General features: G+C 42.1%; 1 pseudogene; it reads left to right on the forward strand.

The window, feature by feature from the left end:
• Positions 1–1,884: 1,884 nt before the first annotated feature.
• LOC136335735 (dynein light chain 1, cytoplasmic-like) lies at positions 1,885–2,264 on the forward strand (annotated as a pseudogene).
• Positions 2,265–17,245: the final 14,981 nt, after the last annotated feature.

Here is a 17,245-nt window from a genome sequence, read left to right on the forward strand (position 1 = left end):
AACCATGGGATCATGTCAGTGATCCCCCCACTCAAGCCAGCAACCTGGTGTTCAAGCTGATGACCTCAGGGTTTCGAACCTTTGACCTCAGTGCCCGGGTCAATGCTCTATCCACTGCGCTACCACCTGTCAGGCATCATGGTGTATGATCTTTTTAATGTATCACTGGGCTTGGTTTGCTAGTATTTTGTTGAACATTTTTGCATTTATCTTTATCAGGGCTATTATTGGCCTATAGCCTTCTTTTTTTTTGTAGTATCTTTCTTTTATGGATTAAGATTGTGCTGGTCTCATAAAAAGAGCTTGGAAATCTTCTTTCCTTTTGAAGTTTTGGTAATAGTGTCAGAAGGATAGGTGATAGTTCTTTGAATGTTTGGTAAAATTAGCTTGTGAAGCCATCCTGTTCAGAACTTTTATTTGTTGGGAGTTTTTTTTTTTATTGCTTTAATTTCATTTGTTGTAATTTGTCTATTCAGGTTTTCTGATTTCTCCTGATTCAGTTTTGGGAGATTGTATGTTTCTAGGAATTTATCCATTTTGCCCAGGTTGTCTAATTTGTTGGCATATAATTGTTCACAGTATTTTCTTACACTCCTTTGTATTTCTCTGCTGTCAGTTGTAATTTTTCCTTTTTCATGTCTGAATTTATTTATTTGGGTCTTCTCTCTCTCTCTTTTTCTCTTGATGAGTCTGATTAAAGGTTCGTCAATCTTGTTTATCTTTTCAAAGAACCAGCTCTTAGTTTCATCGATGGTCTGTATTTTTATTTTATTTTATTTATTCATTTTTAGAGAGAGAGGAGAGAGAGAGGAAGAGAGAGAGGAGGGTAGAGGAACAGGAAGCATCAACTCCCATATGTGCCTTGACCAGGCAAGCCCTGGGTTTTGAATCGGCGACCTCAGCATTCTAGGTCGATGCTTTATCCACTGCGCCACCACAGGTCAGGCCATCTCCTGTATTTTTCTTTTCGCCTCTATGCCATTTATTTCTACTCTGGTTTTTTTTTTTAAATTTTTAATCAATTTTAGAGAGAGAAGAAAGGAGAGAGAGAGAGAGAGAGACATTGATGTTTCTGAATGTGCTCTGACAAGATTGAACAGGCAACCTCTGTGCTTCAGAATGATGCTCCACTGAACTGAGCTATCTGTCCAGGGCTCAGCTCTGATCTTTATTATTTCCTTTCTTCTACTTACTCTGGGCTTTGTTTGTTGCTCTTGTTCTAGTTCTTCTAGATGTAGGGTTAGATTGTGTATTTGGGATCTTGCTTCTTGAGCTATGCTTGCAATGCTGACCTTCCCTCTCAGGACTGCACTTGCTGTGTCCCATAGCTTTTGGGTTGTTGTGTGTTCAATTTTCATTTGTTTCTAGAAAACTTATGATTTCTTTCTTGATCTCGTTGTTGACCTATTCTTTGTTTAATAACATGCTATTTAGCCTCCATGTACTTATTGAGATATAATTTATTTTATTTTTTTGTATTTTTCCGAAGTTGGAAACAAGGAGGCAGTTAGACTCTCACATGTGCCCGACCGGGATCCACCCGGCACGCCCACCAGGGGGCGATGCTCTGCCCATCCGGGGTGTCGCTCTGTTGTGACCAGAGCCACTCTAGTGCCTTGGGCAGAGGCCAAGGAGCCATCCCCAGCGCCCGGGCCATCTTTTTGCTCCAATGGAGCCTCAGCTGTGGGAGGGGAAGAGAGAGACAGAGAGGAAGGAGAGGGGGAGGGGTGGAGAAGCAGATGGGCGCCTGTCCTGTGTGCCTTGGCCGGGAATCGAACCCGGGACTTCTGCACACCAGGCCGACGCTCTACCATTGAGCCAACCGGCCAAGGACTTGAGATATAATTTAAATACATTTTTAAATGTACAATTCAAAGATGCGCCATGGCTTTGGTAGTGACAGCACTTTCCACCGGGTCTGAGCCTCACCAACCCTTCCTCCAGGAGACCATTGTAGTTGGTCAGCCTCTGCTCCTGTAACCATGACCACCAAAGGCAGTGATCAAAAATGCAGATATGTCACAGGAGATGCAACAAGACTTGGTGGAATGTGTTACTCAGGCGTTGGAGAAATATACATATATATATATATAACACAGAGAAGGACATTGTGGCCCATAATAAGAAGGGGTCTGACAAGAAGTACAACTCACCTGGCACTGCATCCTAGGGAGGAACTTTGATAGTTACATGACCGTGAAACCAAACACTTCGTGTACTTCTACCTGGGCCAGGTGGCCATCCTCCTGTTCAAATCTGGGTAAAATTATGGACTGTGCCACACTCCCAGTGATCCATCCAAAACAAGGACTGCAGCTGAAATTCCAACAATCAGAATCAGATATGGAAATCTTCAGCCTTCCCAAAAGGGACAACTTGCTCTTGGACCTTTATTGTGTTGTTGCATACAGCAAATTCTCTGCATACTCATTTGTTGTGGTGATAAAACAGCTAGCAACACAGCTTACCTTTGTATTTATTTTCTATTTCATACCTCTCTGCCCCATGTTTTTTCTCCTCAAAATATATTTCTTTCCAAAAAAACCCCTAAATCTGTTGGAGAAAAAGTTCAGTGGTTCCTACTGTACTCACAAAACTGCACAAGCATCACCACTGTCTAATTTCAGAACATTTCTATCATGCAAAAAAAGGGAGTTTGTAGTCATTAGCAGCCACTCCCTGTTCCTGCCAGCCTCCAGGAACCACTAATCTAATTTCTGTCTCTGGATTTGCTTATTCTGGCATTATAGCTCCAGAATCTCTGTCTCCATCCTAATCCCTAGTACCTCAGAATGTTACTTTATTTGAAAACGGGGTCTTCGCAGAATTAACCCAGTGAAGATGAGGTCATTAGGGTGGGCCCTAATCCAATATGACTGGTACTCTTATAAAAAGGGGAAACTTGGGCATATTTATACAGCACAGAGGGAAGACCATGTTAAGACACAGGGAGAAGATAGTGATGTGACTGGTGTCTACAAGCCAAGAACCACCAAAGATTTCCAGCAAACAGAAGTTGGAAAGAGCAAGCAAGAATTCTCCCTGAGAGTCTTCAGAGGGGACGTGGCCCTGCTGATGTCTTGATCTTAGGTTTCTGGCTTCCAGGATTGTGAGACAATACACTTCTGTTGGTTAAGTCACTCAGTGTACGACACTTGGTTATGGCAGCCACAGGACATGAGGGCACTCCTCTCAGGGAGAAACAACAGCCTTCAGAGGGGATGCTTCTCAGATTGTCCTTCTGCAGCTGGGGGCCTGAGAGGACGGGTGCAGAAGCCACTGCAGAGACACTGGGCTCACCTTCTCCACCATATCTCACAAGCACAGCGCTTTCGTGCCCTCCTGATATTACCTGAGGACACTTGGACAAGAGTCTTAGCCCCTCAGGTGCAGGCAGCAGGCAGCAGGCAGACAATGGGGAGGAGAATCCAAAGCAGAACTCACCGCTCCCCTTCTTTTATCTGTCCATAGCCACGGGTTGCTCCTGTCTCCTGTCACCCAGGGCTGCTCACAGCTTGTTCCTTTTTGTTTGTCCAGCCACTTCAGGGTTGAGGGAGCTGCTGTTGTGGTAATTCTGCATCTTGGACAGAACAACCTCACCGACCCACTTATATATTAAAAAGAACCATTTATTGAACACTTTCTCTTGAGAAGCAATCAGTGGCACAACTAAGTGGAAAAATAAGTTGATGCCTCTCTCTCTTAAAAAAAAAAGTCCATCCATCCAGTGGAATATTATTTGGCATAAAAAAAGGAATGAAGTACTGATACATGTTACAGCACTGGAGGAAACTTGAAACCATTATGCTAAGTGAAAGAAGCCAGTAACAAAAATATTGTATGATTGTGTTTATGTGCATTGACCAGAATAGCAAATCCACACAGAAAGTAAATTAGTGGTTGCCTAAGGTTGGAGGGAAGAAGAATTGGGGAGCGACTGCTTCATGGGTATGGAGTTTCCTTTCCAGGTGGTGAGAATGTTCTGGAATTGGATAGTGATGATGGTTACATAACTCTGTGAATATACTAAAAACCATATCACAGTGTCATAAAGAATCTTTTTAGCTATAGTACACTTTTAGGTCTTTAAGAAGAATACTTAGAGGTACATTGGAAAATATAAATACAATAAACAGCATAAACATTTTCTATAAATTTTATTTAAAAACCATTTCTGCTATCATTGAGAGAAGAGGAAAGAGGAAAATCCTACAATTTTCCTGATAATGTTTAACCTTAAGTTGATATCATTCATAGAACTGGTATGATTCAATCTCTTTTTGTGTGTGTGATAAAATTTACATAACATAAAATTTACCATTTTTATGTGTATGTTTCAGTGACATAATCCATTCATAGTGTTTCAAAACATCACCATTACCTATCTCCAGCACCTTTTCAGCATCCTAAACAGAATTCAATCTGTTGTACTCCAATATTTTAAAATTACAACAAAGAATAAACACCACTGAGAAAGAACACCCAGTTGAGAAAGTTTCTATCTTTTTTTTTTTTTTTTTGGTTGTTTGTTTTTAACAGAGAGAGGGATAGACAGGGACAGACAGACAGGAACAGAGAGATGAGAAGCATCAATCATTAGTTTTTTGCTGCGCATTGCGACACCTTAGTTGTTCATTGATTGCTCCCTCATATGTGCCTTGACCGCGGGCCTTCAGCAGACTGAGTAACCACTTGCTCGAGCCAGCAACCTTGGGTCCAAGCTGGTAAGCTTTTGCTCAAACCAGATGAGCCCACGCTTAAGCTGGCAACCTCAGGGTCCCGAACCTGGGTCCTCGGCATCCCAGTCCAACGCTCTATCCACTGCACCACCGCCTGGTCAGGCGAAAGTTTCTATCTTAATAAACTGATTCCTCAAATGCTACAATAACAAACATATATTCATGCCAGAACTCTGGAAGCATTTACTTAAGTAGGGAAAGGATTTTCAGGTGTTAGTGACCTAAGATGAATCCTAAAACTGGAATTTCAAGCTATCATTTCTAATTTCTTTCTCCTTACAACATATTACTGTCTTGCCCAATGGGTTAATAAATTAAAAATTATATTAAAGCTCATAAATGCAAGATGTACCCTGTATCAATATTAGCTATGATAAAATAAATTTTTAAAAGTGAATCTGTATGGAATCACTGTTATAAACTTTGACATCTTTTCTTTATCATTATAGTCCAAAGAATATTATTTTTTCAGAATGTTTTCAAGTTTCATTCCACTTACAAATTGAAAGAGACTAAAAAGATAGGGCATGAAAAATCTTCTTTTCTGTTAATCTGTGCCTTACTGCATTGAAAATAACTTGGTTAATGGCTCGTATTGGGTTAACTGGTGACCACAAAACAGTCTGTTAGTTTCCTGGCATGCCACTTTTCAACCATGTGCTGTAATTATAATGGACTTTATTGACATAATGAATACGAGAGCACAGGTGGTATCCATTTCAAGATGTATAATTGAAGAAATGAAAGATCTTGTAATACGGACTAGACATGGAGAATTTGTGAAAAAAAAATAAAATTTTGTAATAGCTATGACCTTGGGGTCATAAAATGACTGATCAAGAGGAAAAAAAATTTATGATATAGAAGTGACCATACTACATTTTTTTTTTTTTTTTACAGAGGCAGAGAGAGAGAATCAGAGAGAGGGATAGACAGACAGGAACGGAGAGAGACGAGAAGTATCAATCATCAGTTTTTCGTTGCGACACCTTAGTTGTTCATTGATTGCTTTCTCATATGTGCCTTGACCGTGGGCCTTCAGCAGACTGAGTGATCCCTTGCTCGAGCCAGCGACCTTGGGTCCAAGCTGGTGAGCTTTGCTCAAACCAGATGAGCTCACGCTCAAGCTGGTGACCTCGGGGTCTGGAAACCTGGGTCCTCCACATCCCAGTCCAATGATCTATCCACTGTGCCACCACCTGGTCCGGTCCATACTAACTTATTTTATTCTTAGCTGTAACACCAAAGGTGAGGCTGAACAGCTACCCACCACCACCTCGTCTAAAGCTGAGTGGGAAAATCCACTCAAATACTGTCTGAAATCATAAGCTATCATTAAATAATAAAATATGGCTAACTTTTATTTTTAAGAATACTGAAAAAAAAAGTGCAGGCTTCTGGGATTATAGTATATAGCCTTTTGAAGTTAATGTCAGCATGCATAAACACTAAAACATGAAGGAAAAACATTGGTGATTTTTTTCAAAACAGTAATTGAGGCCATGTTATAGGCAATTTTTTCTATTAAATATTATTTTGATATTTACATATTGATTAGTATGAGAAAAAAGTTTTATAATGCAAAAGACTGTGCAAATGCTAAGGATCTTTTTAAAAAATAAGCTGACTGCTTTAGCTCAACCAATGAAACAGAACTTTGTGCCTTGTATGCAGTCTGTCATTTAGGGCCTTCGCATTATAGCTATGGTAAGAATTAAATGATATTTGGCTGCTGTGCATTTTTAAAGGGAATTCATGCTGGAAAAATTTGAATTTAAAAACATCAAAATGTGGGCCCTCGCTGGTAGGCTCAGTGGTAGAGCATCGGCCTGGTGTGTAGGAGTCCTGAATTCAATTCCCGGCCAGGGCACACAGGAGAAGCGCCCATCTGCTTCTCCACCCCTCCCCCTCTCCTTCCTCTCTGTCTCTCTCTTCCCCTCCCGCAGCGAGGCTCCATTGGAGCAAAGTTGGTCCCGGGTGCTGAGGATGGCTCTATGGCCTCTGCCTCAGGCGCTAGAATGGCTCTGGTTGCAACAGAGCGGTGCCCCAGATGGGCAGAGCATCGCCCCCTGGTGAGCATGCCAGGTGGATCCCGGTCGGGTGCATGCAGGAGTCTGTCTGACTGCCTCCCCATTTCCAACTTCAGAAAAATACAAAAAAAAAAAAAATCAAAATGTGTCATGCATGGGCACCATTTTTCCTAACCTTCTCCATAAACCAGAACTTTTAGGATGATATAGAAATTACCAGATGTTTGCTGAAGACTTGAAGTGTTGTTGGGTTTTCCAGTGCCAAGAATTTGACAGTTGTGCAGCTCATAGTTTTGCCTGGAAAGATGAAGGAAGTTGAGGCTCCTTAAAAAAGATATAACAGCTTTGTGAGATATAATTCACATATACAACTCACCTTCTTAAAGTATATAATTGAATGGTTTTTAGTATATTCACAGAGTTGTGTAATCATCATCATTATCTATAGTTCCAAGAACATTTTTACCACCTGAAAAAGAAACCCCATACCCATGAAGCAGTCGCTCCCCAATTCCTCCTCCCTCCAACCTTAGGCAACCACTAATTTACTTTCTGTGTGGGTTTGCTATTCTGGTCAACTCATATAAACACAATCATACAATATTTTTGTGACTGGCTTCTTTCACTTAGCATAATAGTTTCAAGGTTCCTCCAGTGCTGTAACATGTATCAGTACTTCATTCCTTTTTTATGCCAAATAATATTCCACTGAATGGATGGACTTTTCTTCTCTTTTTCTTTTTTCTTTTTCTTTTTTGAAAGAGAGAGAGAGAAAGGCATCAACTCCTTGTTCCACTTAGTTGTGCCATTGATTACTTCTTATATACCCCCTGACTGGGCTTGAACTGGCAACCTTGGCATTTTGGGAGGATGCTATACTCACTGCACCACTGGCCAGGGGTGGATGGACTACTTTAACCATTTCTAAGTATATCCATCTATCAGTTTAGACCTAGGGACAATTGAGTTGTTTCCCCTTTTTGGTTATTATGAATTATGAACATTCATATGCAATGTTTTATATGGACATATGGTTTCAATTCTCTTGGAAAGAATTGCTGGGACATATAGTGACTATATTTAACTGTTTGAGGAACTGCCAGACTCTTATTCACAGCGGCCTGCCAGCAGTGTGTGAGGGTTTTGATTTCCCAGAATCCCTAGCAACACTTGTTATTGCCCTTCTTCTTAATTACACTGTAGTCATCCTTGTGGGTGTAAGGTGACATCTCGTTGTTGAAGCTCACTTTTCAAGACAAATTATTCCATTGTCTTTGAACTAAATGTTTCTTCTCCATTCCCCATACCACTTCACAGCCGTTTCTATAACTCTCATTGTTCATTTTAGGGTCATGCCTATTTTAACACCTCATAAAGCCTCATTTCCCTCATTAAACTCTGTTTCCTAAACCACTTTAAGGTAGTCGCTATTCCTTCAGGACTTTCACTTTAATTGTGGCACCAAGTTGAAACATTAACTTCTTAGTTGCATTTCCATGCCTCCGACCTCGTTTAAGCAGTTCAATCTTGAATGCTAAGCATTCTCTAAAGAACATATTTTTATAAAGTATTTACAACACTTAACATGTTGATTAGGCTTTATCCAAAGTGAATTTTTTATTTATAATAAAAAATGAATACATTCTACTCCCTCTTATCCCAATAGCCTACTCAAAGTAAGTAAAAAAAAAATTTCAAGTACAAGATGATACCTATGATTGGTCTTCCATTTTTTTTTTTTTTTTTTTTTCTGAAGCTGGAAACAGGGAGAGACAGTCAGACAGACTCCCGCATGCGCCCAACCGGGATCCACCCGGCACGCCCACCATGGGGCGATGCTCTGCCCACCAGGGGGCGATGCTCTGCCCATCCTGGGCGTCGCCATGTTGCGACCAGAGCCACTCTAGCGCCTGGGGCAGAGGCCTCAGAGCCATCCCCAGCGCCCAGGCCGTCTTTGCTCCAATGGAGCCTTGGCTGCGGGAGGGGAAGAGAGAGACAGAGAGGAAAGCGCGGCGGAGGGGTGGAGAAGCAAATGGGCGCTTCTCCTGTGTGCCCTGGCCGGGAATCGAACCGGGGTCCTCCGCACGCTAGGCCGACGCTCTACCGCTGAGCCAACCCGCCAGGGCTCTGGTCTTCCATTTTCTTAAAGTGACTAGTCCTCCCTCTTGAGAGTGAAGAGATTGTTATGGCCAATCTTCATGGAGGTCGGCTTAGTTAAAGCATAGTGCAGACAATTCATTTCTTTAGTGGATAAGTAGAATGTAAAAGAACTGTGTATTATTTAACAATTTATAAGATTTGAGAAATGCTAAAAAAATCCCTAGAGATGAGAATAGCGGTGTCTATTAAAATAGAGTATGAGATAGTTTATGGTTTATTTATATAAAGTTCAAAACTTAACACAACTAATTCATGGCTTTAAAAGTACAGTTCATGGTTACCCAGTGACGAGGGGATAGGAAGTGGAAGGAGTATGAGGAAATTCTAAGATGTTGGTTACATTCTATTTCTTGTTCTGGGTGGTGGTCAATGGTTCTCTTTGTGAAAATTTGAGTTGTACACTTACAATTTGTATACTTTTTTTTTTTCAGAGACAGAGAGAGAGTCAGAGAGAGGGACAGACAGACAGGAATGAAGAGAGATGAGAAGCATCAATCATCAGTTTTTCGTTGCGACACCTTAGTTGTTCATTGATTGCTTTCTCATATGTGCCTTGACCGTGGGCCTTCAGCAGACTGAGTGACCCCTTGCTTAAGCCAGCGACCTTGGGTCCAAGCTGGTGAGCTTTGCTCAAACCAGATGAGTCCATGCTCAAGCTGGCGACCTCAGGGTCTCGAACCTGGGTTCTCTGCATCCCAGTCCGATGCTCTATCCACTGCGCCACTGCCTGGTCAGGTGTGCACTTTTCTTTATGTTATATTCAATAGATTTTTTTTTTCTCAAATGAGAGGAGAGGAAGCAAAAAGACAGACTCCTGCATGCGCTCTTACTGGGATTCACCTGCCAGCTCCCATCTGGGCCGATGCTCTGCCAATCTGGAGCATTGCTCCATTGCTCAGCAACCAAACTCTCTTTAGCACCTGAGGCAGAGGCCACAGAGCCACCCTCCATGCCTGGGCCAATTCAAACAAGCTACGGCTGCAGGAGGGTGAGAGAGAGAGAGAGAGAGAGAAGTGAGAGGGGGAGGGGTGGAGAAGCAGATGGGCGCTTCTCCTGTGTGCCCTGGCCGGGAATCGAACCTGGGACATTCACATGCCAGCTAATGCTCTACCACTGAGCAAGCCAGCCAAGGCAAGAGGGTCAAGAGGGTTTTGGTTTTTTTATGGTTAAGAATTTTATTATCAAAATTATTACATCTCTTGTGAAAGTTCAAATGTTACATCAAGGTGTAAACACTCCACTTGAGAAAGAAGTGATATTTCTTCCCTTCCAAGAGTTCCCCCACCACCACCCCCAGAGGTCTGGTTTTGACAGCACCCTGCCTACACAGAGTGGCTGGGGTCTCTGCAGGGTGAGGGCTGCCTGCCTGCTGGCCTCTCCCCTCAATTAATAGCCAAGGGGAGAATGCAAACCCCAGCAGGGCAAGAGTTTTAAATTGAGTACAAATTCAAGAAAGTGCCCTGGCTGGATAGCTCAGTCATTAGAGCATTGTCCCAAAGCACAGAGGTTGCTGGTTCAATCCTGGGTCAGGGCACATTCAGAGACAGATCTATGTTCCTGTTTCTCTCTCTCTCTGTTTCTCTCTATATATAAAATCAATAAGTAAATATAAAACAAAAAACTTTTAAAAAAATTCTGGAAAGTGGCCCTGGCCGGTTGGCTCAGCGGTAGAGCGTCGGCCTAGCGTGCGGAGGACCCGGGTTCGATTCCCGGCCAGGGCACACAGGAGAAGCGCCCATTTGCTTCTCCACCCCTCCGCCGCGCTTTCCTCTCTGTCTCTCTCTTCCCCTCCCGCAGCTAAGGCTCCATTGGAGCAAAGATGGCCCGGGCGCTGGGGATGGCTCTGTGGCCTCTGCCTCAGGCGCTAGAGTGGCTCTGGTCGCAACATGGCGACGCCCCAGAGGGGCAGAGCATCGCCCCCTGGTGGGCAGAGCGTCGCCCCATGGTGGGCGTGCCGGGTGGATCCTGGTCGGGCGCATGCGGGAGTCTGTCTGACTGTCTCTCCCCGTTTCCAGCTTCAGAAAAATGAAGAAAAAAAAAAAAAAAAAAAAAAAATTCTGGAAAGTGCCTGACCAGGCGGTAGCGCAGTGGATAGAGCGTCGGACTGGGATGCAGAGAACCCAGGTTCAAGACCCCGAGGTTGCCAGCTTGAGCACGGGTTCATCTGGTTTGAACAAAGCTCACCAGCTTGGACCCAAGGTCGCTGGCTTGAGCAAGGGGTTACTCGGTGTGCTGTAGCCCCACGGTCAAGGCACATATGAGAAAGCAATCAATGAACAACTAAGGTGTCGCAACAAAAAACTGATGATTGATGCTTCTTATCTTTCTCCATTCCTGTCTGTTCCTATCTATCCCTCTCTCTGTCTCTGAAAAAAAAAATTCTGGAAAGTTATGAATACAAAGCTAAAAAATTGTTACTTTAATCTAGGAGTTTGTAAATTATGACTTCAGGCCAAATCTGGCCCACTGACTTTATTTTTCTTTTTTAAGATTTTATTTATTCATTTTAGAGAAGGGAGAGAGAAAGAGAGAGAGAGAGAGAGAGAGAGAGAAAGGGGGAGGAGCAGAAAGCCCATATGTGCCTTGACCAGGCAAGCCCAGGGCTTCAAACCAGTGACTTCAGCATTCCAGGTCAATACTTTATCCACTGTGCCACCACAACTCAGGCTCCACTGATTGTTGTATAAATCAAGTTTCTGGGGGGACACAGCCATGCCCATTTGTTCAGGTATTGTCTGTGGGTGCTTTCTGCATTATAAGGTAGCTTTGAGTCATTTCTACAGAGACCATACGGTCCATAAACCCTTGGTCCATGACACCTTACAGAAAATAGTTGGGCTCTATGACAGACACAGTTGAAGGTTGCAGACCAGGGAAATGCTGTGATGGAAGTTATGAGAAAATCGGCCAGGAGGGTGTAGAATGGGCTGGCGCAGGGAGAGGTAAACCATCCCACAGCATGCTCCTGCATTCGCCCCATATAATCCCCCCAGGGCCTTAATGAGGTTGGTAGCAATAGAAGTAGGGAGAGAAGTGCAGGCTCAAGAGAGATTCCGAAGAAAAATAGAGGCTGACCCCTGATTAGATAAAAGAGGAGCAGAAGAGAGTTCAAGGCTGCCTTTGAGGCTCTGAGCTTCTCTTACCAGATGTATGTTTATGTCAGAACTGAGAGAAGGGGGGCTGACCTGGGGCAAGCTTCTGAGTTTAGTTTTAGACACACTGAGCTTCGGTATACCTGCCTTCTCAAAGTGAGTAGGAACACCCACAGATGATTGGCATTCCGAAACTTGAGAGGTCAGTGATACGGCTAATTGCAATGTAGCTGGTAAAGATACGTTGCAATAACTTGGAAAAGTTTTAAAAAATTATGTAGGTCTAATATATATTGTGATGAAATGTGGCCCATGACAGCCCTCCAAAGAAATGGGCCCTTCCGAATGTTGTCACATGAATAACTTTCCGGTGGGGCCTGCTTGGGAGGGGGGGTGCAGCCAGATTCTCTCTCAAAGACCAAACTGTGCTTTCTGTGCTGATGACCTTCTCCTCCTGCTCTCTCCTTCAACACAGTCTCCAGTAGAACAGACATCAGGCATGTAGAGCATAAAAAGGACACACTGTTATACAGTAGCAGTCCCTGTGCACAAAAGACAGATACTAAATTGCTCTGAGCATTACTCACTTTACCATACATTTTATTCATTAGGCTCCGTTACAGGTTGTCCAGTTTCACTTTGTATTGCAACCTTGATTCTTCCTACTTTCAGTCAAAGGTCAACCTTTATGTTTCTCGTCTCACTTGCTTTGCTTGTGGAACAAATCAAGTTCTTTTTTGCTTAAGTCGCCCAGACTTGAGAACGGATCTGTTCACCGCACAACTCTCCAAATCCTGACTCAGCAGTTTACATGGATTCTCCCCCAGAATTTTTCAGAACATTTCTGGACTCTCAGTCCTTAAGTTGCTCCAGAATTTCCACCGCTTTTTTTTTTCATGAACTCTCTCCTTTCTAATGCTTCTTCAAACTTTCCTGAATCCAGCTCCCCCAAATGCCCTTTTTACTCTGTTTCTTGTTTACTCTCCTTTGCTCCAATAGTTCTTAAATTGTTTTGGTCAGCACTTAACCGGATTTCTCTGATTAGTTCTTTCAAACCCCCTCACAGTTTACCTCACTCTTCTCCTGACATACTTCTGCAAAATCTTACACAAATATCTGTAAATGTTAGCATGCCTACAGTCTATTTAAATGTGGGCTATTCCCTCAATAGATGGAGGAGTGGGGAATGAGACTGTTATTGATCTATCGGTATTTCAGCTCCTGGTAGGGATATTGTCATCACAGGGAACTTTAGAAGAGTTATTTTTTTGTTAAATAAAAAAAAGTACTCTTGTAATTCATTAAAATAATTGTCAATTTCCCCTACTGATTAGTATGTGAGAAATTGATTGCTATATGTTTTGCTTGTCACCCCTTTGTGACATGTTCCTATATGGTTTGACAGCTGGCATGCTCCAGGGAAGTGACAGGTATAGCCTCATACCATTTCTTTAGCCAGACACACAAGTTATTTCAGCTCTGACCTTTGTTCACTCACCCTTGACTCCTACATCAAGTGGCAAGGCTAGGCATTTCTTGGCCTTGCTTCTGTTCACATCCATCCAAAATGTACTGACAAGGCAATTCTACTGTTGAGAACCAAAGCAAGTTCATAGAATTGTTATAATGAAAGAAAAGAATTCTTACACATTAAGGGGGCCCCAATCTTATTGTTAATATCAACAATCCCATTCTTTTAGGATGATGTTTCAAAACAGCATTTTTTTCTTCCTTTCTTTCTTTTTTTCTTTCTCTCTCTCTCTCTCTCTCTTTTTCTCTCTTGTTTTCTTTCATTTTTAAGTAAGAGAGGGACAGACAGACAAGAAGGGAAAGAGATGGAAAGCATCAACTTTGTTGAGGCACTTTAGTTGTTCATAGATTGCTCTCATTGATTGCTTTCTCATATGTGGCTTGATGGGGGTGGAGGGAGGGGGGCTCCATTTGAGCCAGTGACCCCTTGCTTGAGCCAGGGACCTTGGGTTCAAGCCGGCAACCTTGGGCTCAAGCCAGTGACCTTGGGGTCATGTCTATGATTCCACGCTTAAGCTGGTGACCTTGGGATTTCGAACCTGGGTCCTCAGTGTTCCAGGCTGGCGCCCTATCTACTGCGCCACTGTCTGGTCAGGCTTAAGATATATATATATATATATATATATATATATATATATATATATATATATATATAATATATATATATATTTTAAATAATGTGGAACATCTTTTTTTTTTTTTTGAAGATTTTATTTATTCATTTTAGAGAGAAGAGAGAGAGAGAGAAGGGGGGATGAGGAACAGGAAGCATCAACTTCCATATGTGCCCTGACCAGGCAAGCCCAGGGTTTCGAACCAGTGACCTCAGTATTACAGGTTGATTCTTTATCCACTGCACCACCACAGGTCAGGCAAGATATATTTTTTTAAGGTAAGGAGACCAATCGTCCTCCTTTAGGGAAGACAGTCCTTCTTTTGTAAGTCCCGTCATCTCTCAAAAAGTGTCCTCCTACTTGTTCTCCTTTTTGATATTGGAAGACTAATCTGTAAATGTCCATATACGATCAATGCAGAGTCGATCCACTGCATGCGATGTGACATATTTGTATCTAAATGAGTACTTTTTTCTTATAATTATTATTAAAAATTAATAGGCATGTAAGCATAATTACAATATAAAATATTACAAATATTTTTATGTGCATTTATCATATTATAGTGTATTATTATTGCATTGAATAAAGTTGGTTTTTTTTTTTGTATTTTTCTGAAGCTGGAAACAGGGAGAGATAGTCAGACAGACTCCCACATGCACCCGACTGGGATCCACCCGGCACGCCCACCAGGGGCTACGCTCTGCCCACCAGGGGACAATGCTCTGCCCATCCTGGGTGTCGCTATGTTGCGACCAGAGCCACTCTAGCGCCTGAGGCAGAGGCCACAGAGCCATCCCCAGCGCCCGGGCCATCTTTGCTCCAATGGAGCCTTAGCTGCGGGAGGGGAAGAGAGAGACAGAGAGGAAGGAGAGGGGGAGGGGTGGAGAAGCAGATGGGCACTTCTCCTGTGTGCCCTGGCCGGGAATCGAACCCGGGACTTCCGCACGCCAGGCCGACGCTCTACCACTGAGCCAACTGGCCAGGGCCGAATAAAGTTTCTTTTATTTATGATATTTTCTTCAATTTATTTTTGTCCTCCTTTTTATTGTAAAAAAGTTGGTCCCCTTATTTAAGGATAAAGACTGGAAAGGAATATGAAAATAATTTTAAAGCTTTCTCTATTAAATTTGAAGTGGTGGAAATGCAGGTAATTTATTTTGCTTTCCATTATTATTTGGGAAATAAAAAATAACAAACGAGGAAAAATAAAAACCATGTTTTGATAATAATAAAACTTGCCTCTGATGTTGGATTTTTCTTTGTAACATATGGCTATAAACTTATAATATATTATAATATATGTATAATAAGTACCAAAGTTGTTTTTTCTTTTAAAGGAAAAAGCTGTTATTTATTTTTATTTATTAATTTTTAAAAATTGAATTTAAAGCTTAAGTATAGTTGGTTTACAATATTATATTAGTTTCAGGTGTACAATATAATGATTTACCATTCATATACCTTACAATGTGATCACCACAATAAGTCTAGTAATCATTTGTTACCATGCAAACTTATCACAATATTATTGACTGTATTCCTCTTGACCCATCAGCTCACCCCCTCCTATCTGGCAACTATCAGTTTGATCTTTGTTTCTATGAGTTTGTTTTTGTTTTATTTAGTTTATTTATTTGTTTTCTTTTTATTAGATTCCACATATAAGTGAAATCGTATGGTGTTTATTTTTCTCTGTCTGACTTATTTAACTTGGCATAATACTCTCTAGGTGCATCCATGTTTTCACAAGTGGGAATATTTCATTCTTTTTTTTTTTTTTTTTTTTTTGTATTTTTCTGAAGCTGGAGACGGGGAGAGACAGTCAGACAGACTCCCGCATGCGCCTGACCGGGATCCACCCGGCACGCCCACCAGGGGCGACGCTCTGCCCACCAGGGGGCGATGCTCTGCCCATCCTGGGCGTTGCCATATTGCGACCAGAGCCACTCTAGCGCCTGAGGCAGAGGCCACAGAGCCATCCCCAGCGCCCGGGCCATCTTTGCTCCAATGGAGCCTTGGCTGCGGGAGGGGAAGAGAGAAACAGAGAGGAAGGAGGGAGGGGGGTGGAGAAGCAAATGGGCGCTTCTCCTATGTGCCCTGGCTGGGAATCGAACCCCGGTCCCCCGCATGCCAGGCCGACACTCTACCGCTGAGCCAACCGGCCAGGGCTTATTTCATTCTTTTTTATTGCTGAATAATATTCCACTATATATATCATATCTTCGTTATCCATTCATCTGTTGATGGATACCAAGGTTGTTTCCACATCTTGTCTATTGTAAATAATGCTGCAATAAACGTAGGGGTGTATATATCTTTTCAAATTAGTGTTTTGTCTTCTTTGGATAAATGCTCAGAAGTGCTGGGTTGTATGGCATCTCTAATTGTTAATTTTTTGAGGAATCTTCACACTGTTTTCCACAGTGGCTGCACCAATTTGCAGTTCCACTCACAGTACACAAGAGTTCCTTTTTCTCCAAACCCTTGTCAACACTTTGTCAATTTTTTCCTAACAGCCATTTTGACAGGAATGAGGTGGTATGTCATTGTGGTCTTGATTTGCATTTTCCTGATGATTAGTGATGTTGAGCATCTTTTCATGTCTGTTGGCCATCTGTATGTTATCTTTGGAGAAATGTCTCTTCATGTCCTCTGCCCATTTTTTTTATTGGATTGTTCATTTTTTTGTTATTGAGTTGTATGAGCTCAATAATTTAAATAATGCTACAAGTGGACAGTACTTGGTGACAACTTAGTGGATTTCATTGTTGGACCCTAACTTGTTTGCTCTGAGTAATACTCTATTAACAGAAATTAGTTTATAAGTCATTAGACTAAGATTTCCAAATGGTAGTAATTAAAAACACGAAGAGCATTTGTACTTTGTGACAATGTGGATAGATCTAGAGGGTATTATGCTGTGTGAAATAAGTCAGATAAAGAAAGATAACTACCATATGATTTCATTTATATGTGAAATCTAAAAACAAAATAAACAACACAGAAACAAACTCATAGATATAGAGAATATTTTGATGGTTGCCAGGTAGGAGGAGTTTGGGGGATGGGTGAAAAAG

This window comes from Saccopteryx bilineata, chromosome 4 (assembly GCF_036850765.1).
Source record: "Saccopteryx bilineata isolate mSacBil1 chromosome 4, mSacBil1_pri_phased_curated, whole genome shotgun sequence".
NCBI classification, from domain to species: Eukaryota; Metazoa; Chordata; class Mammalia; order Chiroptera; family Emballonuridae; genus Saccopteryx; species Saccopteryx bilineata.